The 21,409-nt window shown below is 41.8% G+C and overlaps 1 long non-coding RNA gene across 1 annotated transcript in view; it reads right to left on the bottom strand.

Annotated features, from left to right (window-relative positions):
- Nucleotides 1-6,944, bottom strand: part of LOC141422455 (uncharacterized) — an 89,589-nt gene extending 82,645 nt beyond the window's left edge. Inside the window, exon 1 of the long non-coding RNA XR_012447009.1 lies at nucleotides 5,987-6,944. This is a non-coding gene — a long non-coding RNA (uncharacterized lncRNA). The remainder of the gene's footprint in view (nucleotides 1-5,986) is intronic.
- Between the last annotated feature and the right edge of the window lie 14,465 nt (nucleotides 6,945-21,409).

Here is a 21,409-nt window from a genome sequence, read left to right as displayed (position 1 = left end):
GGGTTTGAACTCAGGGCCTCACACTTGCTAGGCAGATGCTGTTACTACTTGAGCCACTCTGCCAGCCTTTTTTTGTGTGATTGTTTTTTTTCAAGATAGGGTCTCACTATTTGCCCAGGCTGGCTTTGAACCACAATCCTCCTGTTCTTCGCCCCCTGAGTTGCTAGGATTATAAGGGTGAGCCACCACGCCCACCTCTTTTTTTTTTTTTTTTTTGAGACAAGCTCTCACTATGTTCAGGCTAGCCTTGAGCCCAGATTCTCCTTCCTCGACTTTCTTTCTGTCTTTCTTTTTGTAGTAAAAATAATAGTAAAGTTTATTAGGAAAGAAATTTCGTATAACAGGATAAAAGTGGGGAGAAATGGGGAAAGAAGAAACATTTCTTGCCCCCATGCAGGAAATGGAAGTAGAGACTCCATGTCTCAGCCTTTTAGTGCTGGGATTACAGATGTGCACCACCATACCTGCCTCACTGTCTCATCTTCAGCTCTTCACAGCTCTCATTGTCTCTGTCACCTCTGCTCTCATCATTTCTGCTCCTGCCACTCTCTGGAACGCTTCATCTGCTCTCTCATTACTACTGCCACTCTCACTACCACTACCACCACCACTGCCACCTGAAGCTGAGTCCAGTGTCCTCTATTTGCATTGCCAGCTCAGTCCACTCTAGGCAAGAAAAGACTACTTGAGAAAAGCCTTTTATTGGGCTTAATGTTGCAACACCCTCACAGGAGGGTGTCTTCCAGCTGGCTTACTTCTATAACCAGAAAGAAGGTGTGGCAAAGATGTTTGTGTTTCCACCAGTCCTAGGCCTTCTGCTGGGCCACCAGGGGAAGCACTCTCCCTCTGGCCTGGATGGAAATGGCTATATAGTGTCATCTAGAGTTCAATGAGGCTTGTGATGGTAAAAAGTCTAGCCAAGCTGTTTGAAAAAGTTGTGCTTTCAGGAACTGGAGTTGTGCTTCTGCAGCAAGCAGCTGTGGTTGCTGTGTTGCTTCCCAGGCATCTGTGGAGTGCTCATAGCTGCTGGAGCTGGCTGCTTGATTGGTGGTACCTCACTCAAGGTAGTCAGGGCACCAGGGAAAGGTCTAATAGCTGTCAATTAAGGAGCCCAATCACCCCATCCCCCAACATCTTAGCTTATTTAAAGAAAAAAACAAGCATTAAAAGAGGTGCTTATACTGGGTGCAGTGGCTCACAGCTGAAATGCCATCTATTGGAGGTGGTGATAGGAGCACCATAGTTCAAGTCTAGCTTGTAAAAAAGTTAACAAGACCCTTTCTCAAAGAACAAGCTAGGCATGGTGACATGGGGCCATAATGCCAGCTATGAGAGGTAGAGGTAGGAGGTTTGTAGTCTCTGGCCAGCCCCAAGAAAAAGTGAGACTTTATCTCCCTATCTTAAAAATAAGCAAAGCAAAAAGGGCTGAGGGCATGGCTCACATGGTAGAAAAGTCTTCTCATTAACATTAACAGTGATTTAGGGATGATAGAGTGGCTTAAGTGGTAGAGCACCTGGCTAACAAGCGTGAGGCCCTGAGTTCCAATCCCAAGGTTTACCACCAAAAAAAAAAAATATATATATATATATGTATATATGTGTATATATGTATATGTATATATAAACAGTGATTTAACAGTGTCCTAACAATGCTTAACTCCTGCCCCAGTGCCCCAAGGAAAGGGTCCTCCAATCTGCCTCAACTGATTTTCACAAGTGGATGAGAAGATGCAGAGAACATGTGATCATTCCTAATTTACTAAAGATAAAAGGGAAACAGAATTTAAGAAACTTGCCCAAGACATATACCATTAAAGACTGAGATGAGTGACGGAGGTTGAAACCCGTAGCATAATAGTTCTTTTAGGACGACTTTATACAGTTCCACTGTCGGCATAGCATTTGTATGTCTTCAAGAAAGAGCTAGGTCAATTCGGAACAAGTCCTGATGTTGGATTTTTGGAGCAACCAACCTCACCTCAAGTATCTAGGACATTAACTTTGGCTGGTTGCTAGGCTACATACATAAACCCAAGTTGCTGCTTATTTTCAGATAAACACATTGATTTGTGAAGTGATTGGGCTGAGAGCACAAAGAATGATGAAAACCCAAATTGGCAGTAGTACTGAAATGTAAACAGTATCACACAGTGAAAAGCTGCTTATGGATTTCCTGTCTTCAACTGATTGGAAAAAAGACTAGTTTGAGGTGATAAACTGTAACATGTTGGAAGTAATTGGGTTAGTGAGGAAAAGGGTGTTAATTTAGAAATATCAATACCATTACCCTCCTGGCAGATTAATAAAGACAGAGAACAAAATCAGAGTTTCCCAATGATCTGATAGTTTATTGTTTCATTTGTCACAATGTATGACTCACCAACACGGTACTGTGAATAAGAGAGCTTTTGCTTTTGTACCAGAAACACTGTTGGTTTACCATTCACTCACTGTCATTTATATACACAGGGAGAACTTGAAAGTCAAGGTTGCCAAATGAAGTAAGGATTGGGGATAAAATAGAAGTGCTAATTGAAGTTTCCAGTAACTTCCCACTAATTTTACCATTAACTCTTGATCAACCTAGACTTCAGTAGAAACCTTCTTGGAGGCTCCCACCTCTCCCACCCCAAGTTAGGACTCCTATTATAAGGTTAGGGAGCCTCATAAGCTGTTCTTTTGTAGTATGATGTCAGTTGCAATTTGTTCTTTGTTCATATGACTACCATGATGCTTGGTACATCCTACCTGGACTGACAGTCTTATGAAGGGAGATCAATGCATTTCTGATCCAGCTCTTGTACCTTTGGACCTAGAACAGTGCTTGCCACATTTTTCAGATGAAATAGTGATGCAGTGTAACTAATGTTTTTCACATCTACCTGTCTACAATATATTCTCTGGGACCCAAAACAGAGGGGTGCAGGAGCAAACATAGACATGCTGTTGATTAGAGTCCCACCCTCTTTCTAATGGCTTCTCCTTGTGAGTACGACACATTCCTTTCCACACCTTTTTGCCTCATTTCTAGACACTTGTCAGGTGCTCCAGATGCGCTGCCCTTCCTTCTGTTCCTAAACACACCACAACCATACCCGGCCCTGCCATTGCCCACAACACCCCTTCTGCCACGAATTCTGGGTATACTTTTCCTCCTCCCACTGAAATGGCTCATCTCCCAGATGCAGCTCGAACATCACCTCAGTGAAGCCTTTCCTGACTCCCCAGTCTAGGTCAGCCATTGCATCAAAGCCTTCCAAAGAACCACCTATAGCTCTCTTCGAGTGGCTCTTTTCAGTCTATGTCCCTACTAGACTATAAGTGCGAGGAAAGCAGAACTATGACAATTTTGCTTATAATCTAATGTCCATGAGTTTTGCTCACAATTTAACACCTAGAGCTTAGGACTATGTCTGGCATTTGATCAGAACATGATAAATATTTATGGAATGAACAAATCAATAAATGAAACACACAAGCACATATCGCTTACACATCTTCCTCTCTACCCACAGAGATGAGTACCTAGAGGCAAGAGATGTGTTTCCTAAGTTTCTTTCGATACATCAATACATTTGAATTCAAGCAACCAGATTTCAATCAAGAAACAAGTCCCAAGTAATCGTCCATAGTTTCTTTTCATAATACATGGCAAGAATTTTCATTTACAAGCTACCCCTTCATTTTTTTTTGATTTTTAAGACACAGAAATACATATCTCCTTAGAGACTTTATTTTTATTATCAAATCAGTCATTAATGAGCTTTCTCTATATACCTCAGACATTTATCACAGTTTATCATTCATATTTAAACACTCCTTCTACACCCACCCTTCCACATATGGCCACAGCTTGTTTGCAAAGAATGCTGATCCTGCTTTCAAACAAAACCATTCCCATATGCTCATGATTCATTTCCCTCTTCCTGCCTTTGCTTCATTTGTTTTGGAAGTGGAGTTTAATTTTGAAACTGTTGCTGTGACAAGAAGTAACCGTGGAGAGGAAGAATTAGAGATGAGGGGGTGACAAGGTATGTCATTATTAAACCCACAGAAAGGATTAAAGACTGTTAGATTGGAAAAGCCCTTTAAAGGAATACCAAGTTCCCACTGGATCCCTTCCTTCCAGTTTGAAGCAGGAACGTGTGAAACACAGAACCTAAGACAAGGTGTCCATTTCTGGAGGGCATGACGGTCCATTATTTACACAGCAATTGAACCCAGCATATGGCTTAGTTGCTGACCAGAGTGACCTTCTGAAAAGTGAAAGAATCCCATCGCCAGAGAGTATTAATGAAATCAAGGATGAGTTCAGTGATAGTTTCTACTGCTTATGATAACTCGATGCATGACCTTTCAATGGAGGAAAATGTTTGTCATATAAAACTAGCTTGGCACTCTTGGATAATTTATTGATGTAGCCAATATTATCCACTATACATTATATGTCATAGCTCTTTCTAGGTATAGGATACAGTAGAGAAAAAGAACTGTTAACATCCTAAAGACAGAAGATAGGTAATTAAACAAATGAGCAAGAATTTATAGGGTGACAGCAGGGAAGAGTGAAAATTACAGAAACACACTGTACATATGTATGAAAATAACATAATGAAACCCAGCAGAAACTTAAAAAAGGAAGAGGGGAGGAGGAGAGAGGATTAAAAAAGAATAATACAGATACACTAAATTTGATCAAAGTATATTATATGCATGTTGTAAATATCACAATGAAACTTCCTTGTACAATTAATTTTTACTGCTTGAGCCACTCTTCCACCCTACAATTAATTTTTACTAATAAAAAAACCCAACAATGTATGCTATAGAATTTAGTATGTGCTACAGAGGAAGTAAGAAGGGAAGAGGACCAGAAAATGCAGGGAGGTGAGGTTGGAGAGTTATTTTGAAAAGGGAGGTAGAGAAAGTAATTAATGTATCTATTACCTCACATACTTGTATGGCTGTGTGTGTGTGTGTGTGTGTGTGTGTGTGTGTGTGTCTGTGTGTCTGTGTGTCTGTGTGTTTTTGTCGGTGAGAACATTTAAAATACTCTTAGTCAGTCTCAAATATACCACACCTGGTTATTAACTATAATCAATGCCCTCCTGAACTTATTCTTCCTATCTAACTAAAATTCATCCTTTCATGGACGTCTTCCTAATCTTCTTCCCCATCTCTCTCTCCCGGTAACTACTCTGCTTCTATACATTTGAAAGGTTTACATTCTGAACGTAAGTGAAATCATGCAGTATTTGTCTTTTTGTGCCTGGTTGATTTCACAGGATATACTGTACTCTATGTTCATCTATGCTGTCACAAATGACAGGATTTCCTTCAACAATCCGATTTATAACTAAGGTAAATTTGATACACCGGATGAAAATTCTGCTGTTTCCTAAATTGGTGAGTTTTCCCCCGCTTTGGGCAGTACTGGGGCTTGGACTCAGGCCCTCAGGCTTGCTAGGGAGTACTCTACCACTGGACCCACTCCTTCAGGCCAGTTGATAGATTCTTAACAACTTTTTGAAAGATCTTCCTAGATTAAGAACATGAGGGAAATGTGGGAAACAGGAATATATTAAGAATTGTTTTCTTAAGTACTAAAATAATAAAGACATTTTATATCACTGTAATTGAAATTTCACATTGAGGTGCCATACACCACTTTCATATCAAATTATTTTCTTTAGAAATTAACCACTTGCTTTTCTGCCAAGTTCAGTTTTCCTTCTAATTCAGAAATCCCTTTAAACATCCCAAAGTAAGGACCACCCAACCTTTACTCAAATTCCTCCTATGCTGGTGAATTTATTACTCTGCCATGGACAGAAAAAACTATTCATCCTCATTCCACATACAAAGGAGTGTCAGTTAGGTTTACATTGTGCTGTATCGACAGAAAAATCAATTAAACAGAGTTTTATTCTTTTGGTGTAATAAGGAGTCTGGTCGTAAGCAACCCACAGCACCATGGGTAACTCACCCAGTTTCTAGCTCTCTGCTCTTTCATCTTGGACCGGGGCTTTCAGCCTCATGCTTGAGATCTGTCTCTCACACCCCAGGCAGTGCTTCTGTGGTCCAGGTGTGGCCAAGGGAAGTGTGATAAGCACAACCCACTGGGCCATCCTTCCCAACAGCCCCGCCCAGCACCTGCTTCTTACAGCTCATTGCTCAGACCATTTTCCTTGGCCACCTCCAGCCACAAAGGTGAAAGTTAATGTTTTATCAGGCGTATTGCCATCCTGAAAAAAAAACTGAGGTTCCTTTGGCAAAAAAAGACAATGGTAATGAATTTGGGTCAGTAACCAGTAGTGTATGAAACAGAAAAACCCTGAATAAATCCTCTGCCCTCACTTGTTTTTAGGTACTTGCTCTCATCACCAGTTTTAGATTTCAGGTCGCTAAGCAGTATACTCCCACTCACTTTGTTATAGATAACGCTGCTGTTTGACACGTGGGTCATGGTGGTAGCTGTTGCCTGTCTGTTTTTCAGGAACTTGGAGGACTCTTTTTATATCTCAAACTGATTGAAACTGCCTGTCTTTATTTGGGGTAACTTTTTGCCATCAGAAGACCAAGAACTCCACCCTCAGGTCATGATAGAGCAGTCGTTTTCTAAACGTGCCCTATAAAGATCTGTGACATTTGATTACACATGCAGAGATGTCAGTTACGTTTCTTACTGCCAATCGCCTTTCCCACACCACAGACCACCCCATTTCTTCATCCCATAAGTTCCCCTAAGCACTATCCTCTGAGAGGCATATTTGAGGTTTGTCCCTTGTCTCCACACAACTGGTACTTCCCGAATAAATTCTTTTGCACAAAACTCATGGCTTTGGTGATGGGCATATGCACAGGGGGACATCCAAGTCTGACTTGGTAACATCTGTACCACAAAAGCTTATTCCATTTTCCCATATTTATTCTTTCCTATCACGAGAAGAGCAGTCGGAGGCTTTGGCAAGAGCTCAAAGCTCAAAGGACTGGTTCTGAGCTGCCTGGGAACTAACAGGCATAGGAGATAAAGTCAAAACTAGAGAAAAGGCAGAGAACATACGGGAAAGCAGAGCTGGCTCCTGCTTCCCCTGGGAAAGGAAGCTTAATAGAAGAACCCCAGAGGACCTCCAGCTGGTCTGCTGGAGCTGGGACGCTGAGAGTGGGAGAGATCAAGTTAAAAACCTAAACAGAAACAGCTGTTGGCTGCCTTTGCCAGCCCTGGGAGGGAAAAATCACTTATACACATTTGGTGGAACAATTCCATTTGACCCATATGCATGTAAAAATCACTACTGCCTTCCACACTCACATAGATGGACATCTCCTTCTGACCCACTAGTCTAGGAGTTTCACTTCTGGTGACCTGCATTTACCAATTAGCTGGCGTAAATCCTTCTGCTTCATCCAGATAGGAATCATAAGTAGCAAGGAAAGGATCTTCCACACATCCTGGGCCCTGGTGGGTGTCTGTAATCTTCAGCAAGTGGTGGCAGCAGAGGACAGCAAGCAGCAGCAGGTGGCTCCCTCTGGTGTTGCCTAGCTTTTGTATGGGCTCTGGGTGTCAAGATCTTTGGCCCTACAGCAACAAGTGTACAGGTCCTGTGCCTTGGATGTCAGGACCATGGTGCTTGACATTGGTAGCAGTAGGTGTTACAGCTCCACTATTGCCATTGGCTGCCACTGCTGGCTCCACTGTCACAGGCACTGGCTCCAGCGACACTCACTGCTAGCTCTGATTGATTACCAGTGCTGCTCCTGTAACTACTGGCTCCACTATAAAGACTGCCAGGCTGTCACCACTGCTGGCACAGATAGACCACCGATACTGGCTCCATTGCTGTCCCTGCTGTTGCCAGCGTCAATGATCCTGTTGTGCTGGCTCTGATGCTGATAGGGCTGCTCCAGCCACCCTTGCTCCTGCTGGTTCTACCACTGCCAGCTACAATGGGCCACTGCTGTTGGCCTCCATGTCACTCCTGCCACTGCTGGCTCTGCTCACATAGGCACCAGTGTTGGCCTGGTTATGCTCCCATCACTTCCAGATCTGATTGGCTGCTAGTGCCAGCTTCAGTGCTTCTGGGGAGCCATCCCTTCCATGGCTGCCACCTCCACCACTGCAGCATCTCTTTTCTTTGTGTTACCAACTGAGCTGCTATAGTAATAGAAATCAAAAGTAGGCAAGAAAAGACAAAAAGCACTCGAGATAAGCCTTCATTGGGCCTAACGTTGCAACACCAGAGGGTGGCACAGGAGGCTGTCTCCTGGCTGTCCCACAAAGTGAGCCAAATAGCCTGCTTGTATAGCCAGAAAATCAGGGCAAGGGTGTCTGCACCAATTGTGGTAGTCCCTTCATCCTAATGAAGGACTGTGCTGGCACTAATCATGACATAGTCTTTCATGTCACTAGACATGGCAGTCCCTTATGCAAATGAAGGACAGTCACAAGTCTGTTCACCAAGTCTTGCGATGGCAAAAGTCTGATGACAGCTGATTTCTGGGGCAGTGCCTTCAGGAGCTGGAGTCATGCTTTGGCAGCAAGCTGTGGTTGTTGTGCAGCTTCCTCAAGGTGTTCAAAGCAGCTGGCATTGGCATGAGGCCTGGCTGGCAGTCCTTTACTCAGTGTAGTTAGGGCCCCAGAGAAGGGCCTAGCAATGTCAACTAGGGAATCAAAGTGCCTCAGCCCCTAACATCTCAGCACATTTAAAGGAAGATAAACATGGTACGGGTGTTTCATTAACATTGATAGTATTTAACAGTGTTCTTACAATGCCTAACCCCTAATCCTGGAGTCCCAGGGAAAGGTAGGTTCATACCATAATCTATCACATACTTTTAGCTGCTTCTTCTTCTTCTTCTTCTTCTCCTTCTTCTTCTTCTTCTTCTTCTTCTTCTTCTTCTTCTTCCTCCTCCTCCTCCTCCTCCTCCTCCTCCTCCTCCTCCTCCTCCTTCTTCTTCTTCTTCTTTTTGCAGTACTAGAGTTTGAACTTAGGGCTTCATGCTTGCTAGACAGGCACTCTACCACTTGAGCCACTCTGCCAGTCCATCACATACCTTTAATTTGTGCCAGGCTCTGTGTTGGGCACATTGCTTGTTATAAAATTTCTCCTTATAATAACCTCCACATAACACATTTTGGCTCCAGAAGGAGCAGTGCTTTTCCCCAAACTGTAAGTAGTCAGCCAACATGCAAATCTAAGTCTGATTTAGAAACTATGTGCATGTAGCCAAAGTTCTCTACTTATTGCCTTGAAGCCAGAAAAGAGCTTCCTCTTTTATAGGAGAACACACACACACAAAATGTCCAGAGGTGTCAAAAGACCTGCCTGAGACTGACAGTTACAAAAAGCATAGCAGAAACTTGTGCCCAGTTCCCAAGTTCCTTTACCTTACTTCTTAGACACAAACTTACGAGTCTACATAAACGATGCCCTTAGTATTTTGGAAGGTCTCCATTCCACTTTATGCCAGAGATGCTATTATTTTTAAATGTTAATGTTCTTTTGAGATATTTCATTCATAATCACATTAATGTCTTCCTAAACTAACAAAACAAATAGTTTTTTTAATCACATTCTGAATCTATGATTAATTTTTAAAGAGTTAGGGGAAATTATTCAGAGCTAGATGGAGGCACACTTTAGTTTTGCTAGTTAACTGAAAACCAAAATCAAGGAAAAAATGTCTTTAAATCTACTCTAATAGTTCCCTTTCCTTAACAATCACAGAGGACCTTGTCAGGAGGTGGCCCCTTCAGGAGGCCAGGTGAACCACTATCCCATGGCTTTTCATCCCAACCATCACCCATTCCTCAGGGAAGCTTTCCCCAATCTCCTTCTCTAAATGAAACCCCCCAGTACAGCACATTTAGAATTCTGTGTCAGGCCACCATAGATTAACTGGGACTGGACCAGCCAACCTGCAATAAACAACAATAACACTGGGAAAAAATATGAAATTAGTTTTCAGACACTGGGCAAAAGGCAGTGCAAGACTGTGATCCCTCAAAGGTAAGTCCCATGGTACCCTTTCTGATTTCTGACACTTTCAAGATTGTGGTAGAGAGAGGAAGCCAAATAGAGCATAGCACAGTGCTCCTGCTGACCTGAGGAGACAGAGATTGGAATTCTGGGGTACAAGACAGTTAGAATGTGAAGGGCAAGTTTCAACAGGGAAGGGAGCTGTGCAGGAATCTGCAGAAGGGGCTCCTGAGGCTTTGGCTGAAGACCAAGCTGCTCATTTCTAGGGCAAGACTCCCTGCAGCTGATCAAAGAACACTGGGGAGGTAAGGGAGTAACTACTGAGCTTGATGGGGGCTGGAGAGGTTCAAGTAGTGACCAGTCAAAGTAGACAGATGGCATTGACCTCTGGCACCCAACAGAGACCCCCAAAAGCCTACTCTAGAACTATCCTAACAAGGCTTTAAACTAACCCTTGAAAATACCAAGGTTATCTGTAAGGAAATGAGCTGCCAGTCAGAGCAAATAAAGAGCCCAACAAAATGTACACACTCAACCTTCAGAGTTCATAGTCTGTACCATATAATACACATGAAGCAGCAGCATGGCACAAACTACAACCAGGAGAAAGATCTAGCAATGGCCGAGATGATGGAATTAGTGATAAACACTTTAAGACAGTACCTTTTAATGGGCAAAAGATTTGAATAGACTTTTCACCAGAGCAGATACATGGAAATTAGCATATTTGCACACTAGTCATTAGGGAAATACAAATTAAAAACACAATGAGATGCTACCATACATATACTTATTAAAATGGCTAAAACGTAAAAAGACAGAATATTAACTGTTAGCAAAGATGTGAAGCAACTGGGATTTGCATATTCTTTTGGTGCAAATAAAAAATGGTATGAACACCTTAGAATATTCTTTGGAAATTTCTTTTAAAATGTTAAACATACACCTATTATATGATCCAGCCATTCCACTCGTAATTATTTATCCAAGAGAAAGGAAGAGTGTAGCATCTTTATTTATAATAACTTCCAGACAGGAAGCAACCCAAATGCTCATTAACAGATGGGAAGATGAACAAATTGCTCTATATGTTAAGTCAGGAACTGTGAAAGGGTTTGAGATTTCACTCGGCTTGCAAGCTAACAGTGCATCTTGTCATGGTTTCAGAGATATAGCAGAAGACACAGTCTTTCGGGTGAGAGATCAGACAGCAACAGTCATAACTAGTGAAGCATCACTGCATTGCTTCTTTGAGCTATAATCTCACTGGTGACACAAGAGAGCCCAATGCTGCCTGCATACACAGTGGGTAAATTATAGAATAGTGACATTCAGAAGCTATGACTTTACACAGGGGCTACTGGCAAACCTGCCATCCTGCCCTCCACAGAGAGGTACCCCATCAGGATTCCCATGAAGAAAACTAAGTCAACCTTGTATTAGCAAATTCATTAAAGGTGTAAGTTTCTAATGCTGCATAACAAATGACCACACATTAAGCAGCTAACAACACCTGTTTATCTTCTCATAGTTTCTGTAGGTCAGAAGTCTGGGCATGGCACAACTGGATTCTTTGTTTAGGATCTCGCAAAGCTTAGTGGAAGCCATCTTTGGCAAGCCACAACAGATAGATAAAGGAACTGGCCAGGGCTAAGTGTGTGACTGAGTGACAATGTGCTTACCAGCTTGTGTGAGGCCAGGGTACAATCCCCAGCACTGCAAAAACAAACAAAATACAATAATAATAATAACAATAAAAGGCACTGGCCAATAAGTGATTTGGCTGAATCACTACAGAATTTTCTGATAAGTTGGTCTGGAAAGTTAGAGGAGCAGTGCAGAGCAATAAAAGTCACTGAGCAAGTTCAAACTCTGACAATTTTAATAATCGGCGGTAAGAAAGATCATTCTGTGACCTTTAAATCTTTGTCAGAGCACTAAGAATTCTCTTACTGTTGGTTATAAATGTATAGAGATAGGGAAAAAATAGTAAAAACTAATTTTTAGAACCTTATAATTCATTAATAATAGCTTTATTTGGATATAATTCACATATAAAATTCAAAGTGCACAACTCGGTAATTTTAGCATAGTGACAGAGTTCTGTAACCATCGCTACAATCTAATTTCTGAATATTTTCTCCACCCGCCCCCATCCCAAACCCATCTGCAGTTACTTCTCATTCCCCACTCCCTCCAGTCCCACTCACCCACTTTTTGTGTTTAAGAGTTTGCGATGCAGGACATTCATGTAAGATGACATATAATCTGTGGTCTCTGGGACTGGCTTCTTCCATTTAGCATGATATTTCCAGGGTTCACGTGTGTTATAGCATACATTAGCATTTCGGTTCTTCTTATGGCTGAATAAAATTCCATTGTATGAGGTCACACGGTGGTGCAGACATGTAATCTCAGCACTTGGGAGGTGAGGCAGGAGGATTTTGAGTAGAGGCCAGCTTGGGTATATAGCAAGACCCTGAATCAAAAACTCAAAAACATTTCCATTGTATGGATATATCATATTTTGCTCACCCATCCATTAGTTGATGGAAATTTAGGTCACAACTGTTTTCCTCAGTTCTGCTGATTAATTGATCTTCACTAAGTTTTTTTGGCTGTATACTTAGAGGCTCTCGATGGTGGCAATGTCAACAGTCCCACTGTGAGCCATTTCTCCTATAGCTCCATTTATGTTTGAGTTGAGATTCACTTTTAGCATTATCACTTTTGAATTTTTGTTGTTCCAATTTCATTTTTGTTGGCCAATTCCCCCTTTAGATGATTCATTGCTGTAAAATATCATGTGGTTTTGTCACTGGAGCCAAAGAGGCAGCAGGACTACATACTATGTGGTCTGCATAAACTGAATAACAGATACATGGTGACCAATCGTTAACAGACTTTGAAAGAAGTAACACAATTGGTAGTGGTCATGACATGAAACTGTTAGTTACACAATGATTTGTGGACTAAGGAGCTGGCAGCAAAGTTTGTTTGGAGGACTAGTATTATTTAACTAAAGTGTTCTAACTGAAATCCATAGATGCCAAAGAACTATGAAAAATGAGGACTTCTTAACATTCTTCCCAAGGACAGCTAAAAGTAGGGTTTTTTCCCTAAGAAATTAGAAGACAAAGAGTTGGTAATTAGAAACCACTTGAATAAGCTTAGGCGTGTAATTAATTCTTTAATTTTGGATACATGCTGGATTTTAAAATCCCTATAAACATAAATCAAACCTAAAAGTATAGACAGGCAGGGTGGCTCAGGCCTATAATTCTAGCTAGTCAGGTGATAGAGATTGGAAATGTCCTGGTTTGAGGCCAGCCTGGGCAAAAAGTTCACCAGACCGCATCTCAATAAAAGTTGGTTATGGTGGGCACACCTGTCACACTAGCTACACAGGGAGCATAACTAGGAAGATCTCAGTGGCTGGGGGAATGACTCAAGTGGTAGAGCATCTGCCTAGCAAGGTTGAGGATCATGAGTTCAAGGCCAGCCAGTATCATATAGCAAGTTCTAGGTTACCTTGGATTATATAAAGAGACCCTGTCAATAATAATCATAATAAATAAAAAGACAGAATAAGGTTAATGCTTATTATAACCTAAAGGTTGGCAGGAAAAAAGAAAGGACTTTACCAACCAATTTGAACAAGACCCAGGGTTACAATCTAAAGAAACACATTAAAGAATTTTAGCCCTTGTTGAACTGCAAAGGCAGGTGAAAGGCAGCATTGAGTGTCTGATTTCCATGACCTCAACAGGCCCAGAACTAACCAAAGACAATCCTGACACTTCAGAAGCCAAACCTTTCTAGTTGGAGAGTTATCAACTTTGAAAATGTCTTGAGTAGCAGTTCTGTAACTTCCTATGTTGTGACTTCAATGTCACCCACTATGCTCTCCTCATTACGTGGGATTCCTAGCAGCCTTCCCAGCGCAGTCTGGCTTCTACTTCTGTCAGAAGGTCTTCCAGAATGAATTCACAGGCCCATCAGAAGCCAGGGAAGTAAGAAGGAGTTGACACTTGTGTCACCACAGAACAATATGGAGCCATAAATATTGCAAATGTGCAAATCAGTGTGGCCTGAGAAGGATTTTGCCCCTAAGGGACAAGCTTTTAAAAAGACAGAAGGATGATAAATACTTATTTCTCTTTAAATGTGCCTTTCCTCCATCCATGCTTTATTACAGTACCATCAGGATGTCACAGTGTGCTTTCCTGTGGCAGGGCCCCCTCCATCCCACTCTCCATGGTGATTTCCTTCCTTTGGTGGCAAGTTCACTGACAACTCTCCCCTTTCTCCTCACAATGACCAATGGTGAAGATGAGGGTTCCTGATAGTTTTCAGGTGCTTCTGATCCTCTGCGGATATTTCTCTTTGCCAACTGTGACAAAAGGAATCTGCACAGACATCAATATGGAGGAGGAATTGCACTGGCTTTGTTCTCCTGAGCCTTCAGTTGTTTATCCTTCCAAAGTTCCTCTCAAGGCATGACTCAAACTATGCCGGCATCAGCTTAGGCCATTTAGACCATCTGCTCAGAAAAGAAACAGAAGAAATTAAAACAGGAAAGCTATTAAAAAGCACTTGAGTTGAAAGGAAGCCATGATTTAGGCAGCAGTTGCAGAGGAAAATAGTTCTTGTCAGAACATTTCTGTTGAGAAGAAGATTCTACTCCTTCTTGTCCACATTAAGATTCTAATTAGTCAAACTGAGAAACATGGTGCTGTAAAAGATAACAACTCTAAACACAGTGCCATTTGGAAAGGATCTACATTTTCATGTCCCCTCAAGTTGTTGGAGTTTTCAGAGTAAGAGACATCACTGTTCTTGGACAGTAACTGACTCATTTTTTTTCTTAGCTTCTTAGATTACAGAGCTAATAAGCTCAAGGTTTTGCATTTACTCCCCAAGTGAGGAATTTACCAGAGGAGGGAGAAAGGGGACCAGCGCTCACCAATAGCAACACTGCCCAGTTCCCACAAGGCAATTCCAAGCTCTTGTCTTTTAGAGCAGAACAGGGTCATCTTCTCTTTATATGAAAACAGCACTGTACAGGCAAGAAAAGGTCACGGGGACCCAGGTGAAATTGTAACTTTACTTAACATCTAAAAGGAAGGGGGAGGGGAGGAGAGCTCGTTGCTCTGATTTTTCGACTTTACTTCCTGATTCTGTTTTAATGCCTGAGTTTGGCCCTTTTACTGTTTTTTATTGTGTTTTTCTTGTTGCTTCCTCTGTGTAACCTGCCTTAGGACAGTGCAGAGAAGTCAAACTGTGGATCAGGGATTTGGAGCTACGATGACTGGTGAGGCCCTTCCCTGAAGACCTCTTTGTCTTCCTCCCAGGGCAGTCATGCAGTTTTCACTGGTGACAAAAGAAGGAGAAGGACTGTGGCATTCTCCTCATGGCTTTATACCACTTTTCATTTTTTTCTTGGATAAACTGATCCACGGAACGAGAGCCATTCAGTTCTCAATCTCTCTCTATTTCTGTCCACCTGCAAAGCCTGAGAAGAATGTGATTGTCAGGTCGGTGGAGGGACTCTAACCAGTCCAGGCTCCTGAATCCAACCCCAGAGTTGACACACAGGGTTCAAGCAAGGCTTTTTGAAGAGAGACACACAGAGAAAGAGGACAGAAGGATGGATGGGTAGATGAAAGGATGTGAAAATCCTTCTTTCTTGAAGAAACACATTTGCCTGGTTGATAGCCAGTGGAGACAACTCAATTAGACAAAACTGTTTTGTTTTGTTTGCAGCGCTGAGGTTTGACCCAGGGCCTTGGGCTTGCTAGGTAGGCACTCTACTGCCTTAACAACACCCTGCAGCCCCCAAAGCTGAATTTAATGCACAGGGGAGTGGGGTTTAGTACTGGTGATTGCTACATCCCAGACCCATTCAGGAGCAAGCCCAGAATTTCAACTTGCCTGTTAGAAAAGCCACAATAAAGCTGAGGGGTGGGCAGGAAGGGGTGACGAGGAGAAAGTAGAACAGGCGTTTAGCAGAAGGTATCAGCCTCTTATTAAACCTCATCTAACTGTCCACGGGAGTCGTGCACATCTGCAGTTCACATCAAAGCATTCATTGCCCTGGGCTGAACTCAGAAAGCCGAATCCAGACTCATCAGTTTTGTTCTCCATGCCAGAAGAGTCCCAGAGAAACAAGTCTACCAGATAAAATAAGGAGACCATGAGTCAGCCCCTGGCCACACAAGCTCTCAAATGCAGGGACCCAGGGGATGGATAAACAGGTCTTCACCTTATTATTTGCTGGTCTCAGATTCCAGAGAGTTCAGTCAGCCTCTAAGGCCCTGGAAGCATTAAGAACAGCAGCTCTAGCCATCAGACTGACGTGAGATAGGATCTTATAAACCAGAATGTCTGTTAACATTACACAAGACTTGGGGCTTAACAAATGAAATGCCACTGGAAGTCTTCGCTTTGAGATTCTAAGACTGTTAGAAAGTTGTGTGGTGGCCTGGGTAACTTATGCCAAATCTGGGTGAGGATTATAGAGTCCTGGGGGCGAATTCCCTCCTGCATCCTAGACTAGGTCATGGATGCCTCAGAATTATCCAGAATGAGACTTTTCTCAGGTAAGGCCCTGAGGGTAAGGGCTTAAAGGACAACTAAGTTTGTCACTAGTTTCTAATTTTTGGATTTCAATTGGATCTAGTCATACACCAAAAGTCTCAAAGGGAAAAGGAAAGTTTCAGGATGTGACTGATGATTCTGTGAAATTCTCCACCCAAGTGTGCTCATCTTTCATGCCATAGTAAGTTGCCACAAACTGAGTGGCTTAACCAATGGAAATTTATTCTCTCAGTTCTAGAGCCCAACCAAATCAAAATCTGTACTCCAGCTTAAGGTTCCAGGCAAGAGGGTCCTTCCTTGCCTCTTCCAGCTGCCATGGCTGCAGGGGTTCCTTCGCGTGCAGCTGCATAATTCTAGTCTCTGCGTCCATCTTCACATGCATTCTTCTACTTCTTTTTTGTATTTTGTATGTTTGTTTGTTGTTTTTGTGATACTGGGGTTTGAACTCAGGTCTTAAGGTTGCTAGGCAGGTACTCTAACACATGAACCATGCTCCCAAACCTTTCTTTGCTTTAATTTTTCATATAAGGTCTCTCACTTTTTGCCTAGAGCTGATCTTGGACCAAATAGCATCCCAAGTAGCTGGAATCTTGGGTGTATGCCACTATGCCTTATTTACTGATTGAGGTGGGGGTCTCACTAAATTTTTGTCCTGGCTAGTCTTGAACTGCCATCTTCCCAATCTCTGTCTTCCAAGGAGCTGTCATTACAGGTATGAGCCACCACACTTGGCCTCTTCTGTCTTTGATAAAGTTTTGGAAAACACATTTAGCTAATCTCATCTTAAGATTCTTACATCTGTTAAGATCCTTTTCCCAAATACAGTCATGTTCACATGGACATAGCTTTTGGGAAGTCACAATTTGACTCACTATGTGTACTGTGGACAGCTGTGTCATTACAAAACTTCAAGTGTTTGAAAATAGACAACCAATAAGTACTTCATCCTTCAATGTTGACAAAAAGAAAAGTGAGAAAAACTTGCATTCTTTGCTGCACATGCCCTTTGGAAAACAGCTGGCATTGTTGAGAATCCAGTACAAGCATGCCATGAGCCAGCTACAAACATGGAAGAAACTTCAAAAGCACCTTTTCCCAATTGTGCTGGTCATACTTGATTACTGGGAAAGACCCAGTTTTCACACTACCTGAAAAAAGACACGTACAAATGCTATTTTGCAGATTACATGGCAGAATCTTGGGAGAAAACTGTCTATTTAAAAGATTAAAAAAAAAAAAAAAAGACAACCAGGACTGGGGGTATGCCTCAAGTGGTAGAGCACCTGCTTAGCAAGCAAGAGGACCACAGTTCAAACCCCAGTACTGCAAAAATAAATAAAAATAAAAGGTAAAGAAAACAAAACAAACATTTAAAAATCTCATTCATTGTTTACTATCTGTGAGATCTTGGGCAAATTATTTATAAATATCCTGTATTTCAGTTTTCCCATCTGTAAAATGGTATAATGGTATTCACCTCACAGGGTTATGGGATTAGCTAGGTTAGTATTGGTACAGCATTTAAAATAATCTCTGGCACTTTGTAGGGACTACAATTTTATACTAATATTTTTAAAGCTATAACTAGAAATGACAATAAACACTAAAGAGATACATTTACAAACACATTCAAAGTACATGCATCAATTCAAGTTTTTGGTTTCAAGTAATAGAAATACAGACAGCTTTTTTAGAGGATACGAATGACTTTAGATTAACTGGGAAAGATTACAAAATATTTGAGGATCACAGGAAGCTGAGCAGCAGAGGACACAGACAAGGGAACCTGCAAAGAAGCCATGCCACCACAACCATGGACATTGCTGTTCCCTTGGATGCCATGACTGAGGCGGGAAAGTACCTAGGTCATGGGGAACAGGTGGCATCCTCACAGATCGTCTCAAGGGGAATGGGTGATCTAACTCCACCCAGAACCGCCCCCAAATGCCCCTTTTCAAATAGCACTGTCATCAGGACCCAAACTGGGGCAAGCTTACAAGGCCCTCTAATTATAGCTCATTGAATTCACATGCACAGTAAATCACCAAAAGCTACTCCTGGGTACCACCCAAACCTCCTCCCTTTGCTCACCCCTTGTGTGTGTAAATACCCATCCAAACCAAGGCACCCGTCCTCTTAAGCTGCAGGTGCTGCTCTTAACCCTCCTTGCTTAGAGCCGCTGCTCCCTCCTTGGAGGGTATACTTTCCTCTTTCACCTACTCTCAACAAAACTCTGCTATTACTTTGCAATCTGGGTGTTTCTGTCCAGTTCTTTGTTTGGGATGCCAAGAACCTGATGTCTTCTTGATCAGGGTCTTCTGAGACCACCCAGTGATAATATTTCTCGTGTCTACCCTTGACCGAACTTCCAGGGACAGCAATGTGGGGCTACGTTCATCCACTACACTCCAAGTATCCCCTAATGGAGAGTCACCCAATATAGGAGGTGGGTTTTGTTGCTGGAACACATAAGGACTGTGTGCCACCTGAAGACCAACACGCAGGAGACAAGACTTGTTGGGAAGGAGTGAGGTTTATTCAAAGGGTAGCAATCTTGAGAAGATAGAGGGGTAACACCTCAGAGTTCCATCTTGGGGGCTCAGCGGCACAATGGGTTTTTATGGAGGAAAAGGAGGATCAGGGAAAAAAAGACCATGTGCTGAATGGGGTGGTCTTCGTGGTCCGTTTCTTCTTCTTTGGAACATTGCAATGGACCTTGTCATCCTTGTCATCCATGTCTGTAGTTCTTCGACAGACATATTCATAGAACTAAAGACTAAGGAGGGGCATACAAATGTCATCAGATGTACTGAGTTCTGCAAATCTAAAGAAACATTATTTAGAACTGTTTAGGTAGGTTCACTTTAGAATTTAGAATGCAAAAGTGGGCGGGGGCGGGGCTTAAAACTTGCAAAAGGATGAGAGCAAAGTGAAGGGGAAGCAAAGGACAACTTGAAAGGAACACCACCATCACAATTTGAATGCTGAACAATATCTCTACCTTATGGCTTGTGTGCATTTTTATGCTCTGGATTTATGAAGAGTTGGATTGAGTGGAAAGAGAAGGGATTTAAAAGGCTGCCTCATATCAACCTGTTTGAAATCTGACCCTGTACCATTTCTTGGCTGTTCGACTTGGGTGAGTTGACCTGAGTCTTTTCCTCCTCTACTGAATGTAATAAAGTTGATCAACTCATTCTTCTAAAGCACTTAGGCAAGTGCCTGGCACACAGTCAGGGCTCATTAAGCATGAACTTCTGTAAATGTTTGGTCAATGAATTAAATCCTTTATTTCTGAATATAAATTGGGTTTTAAAAATCCAAAGGCTTGTTTCCTGTGTTTCTTCAGTTGTTTGCATTGTGGGACCATGTTTAGTTGAGTTCTTGTCTCAAGGCCTGCCTCAGTTGCCACACTTCTCAGCACACAAGTTTTCCTAAGCTTCTCTTAAGTCTCTATGTATTTATTGCAAACACTGCTCATAAGGCAGATAGCATATCTGCCTTTACTTAACAACTGTAATCTATACACAAACTCTATGTATGCAAGGCACTAAAGTAAGGAGCTAATATTCTTAGAATAAAGTTTGTACACAAATAATACATTTAATGTTTTAATCTAATTTGTCATAAGTGAAGTGATACTGGGTGATACTTGGGCAGGCAATATCATCACTGTTTTACAAACATGTCAGTTCAGAGAGGGTTGCCAGAGGTCACAAAGAGTCATAGTCCAGATGGATCTGCAATTTGAGGGCGAATCCTCAGAAGCTCTGAACAGAGTTTGGCCTACAAATTTGAATTATGAATTTCTTCAGGGCAAGAATCACATAGAATATGTCTTTGTGTTCCCCTTAACATATGGAAAAGTCTTGCAGTGGGAAGGGGTCCAGACTTGGTTACTGGCAGATGAAAAGACAACCATTTAAAAACGATACAACTCACTGGTGAGTGACCAAAAAGCCAAGGTTATGTTGTCTTGCTTTGTTTTCTGAATCTAATAAAGTTCTTGTCTACATGAGCATAAATGTCTCTTAAAGTCTGATCTATACTTAAAGTCTGTTTAACTGTATTAACTGAGCAGTTAGTTCAGTCAACAAAATAGGTAATAAACTGTAGAAAAAGAAATCAATGCCAAGTTGTTTGAGTTTCCAATACAATTAGGCAATGTAGTTAACAGGACTGTATATTTTGTTAGATACTATGTATAAATATGCTGAAAAGAACCTCAAAGATAAGGAATTAGCAAATTAATTTACTGATTTTTGTACAGTTATGTAAAGTTCAACTAATACCTAGACTAACGCCTTCATTATGACTAGCTCTTAACAAAACAGGTGATTCACTATCTTAATGTTCAAATTCCTGCAGCTGTGGATTTCTTGTGGAAAACCAGAGTTCAACCACATATTTTCATAGAAGGCTTAATTTAAGAAACTAATTTATTGTTAGTAAGTTAAGTGCCTGAATTTCAACAAGTGTGTCAGGATCACCAAATTTAGAATACTTAATGAGGCTTGTTCTTCTCATATCTCAAGAAACTGCAGGGCGCTGTCCTGCTCTGGTGTGGTGAGTAGCTAAGATTCTATCATAGACCCCAGTTGAACACCAATTTTCCAGCTAGGCTTTCTTTTCGCGGTAGTGTTCTTTTCAAATGTGTTATAAGGTTGCAAAATAACTGCTTCTCCTCCAGCATCATCCCTACAATTCAGATGTGGAAAGGGAAAAAGGCAGCAGGCAAAAAGAAACACACCAGGTGAGCTAGAACTTTTCAGAAGCCCCACTCATGTTTACATCTCATGGGTGTCATTGCAATGGAGGATTTTTTTTTA

This window comes from Castor canadensis, chromosome 4 (assembly GCF_047511655.1).
Source record: "Castor canadensis chromosome 4, mCasCan1.hap1v2, whole genome shotgun sequence".
Lineage (NCBI taxonomy): Eukaryota > Metazoa > Chordata > Mammalia > Rodentia > Castoridae > Castor > Castor canadensis.
Note: the sequence above shows the minus strand (reverse complement) of the source record. Positions and strands in the feature narration are given on the sequence as shown.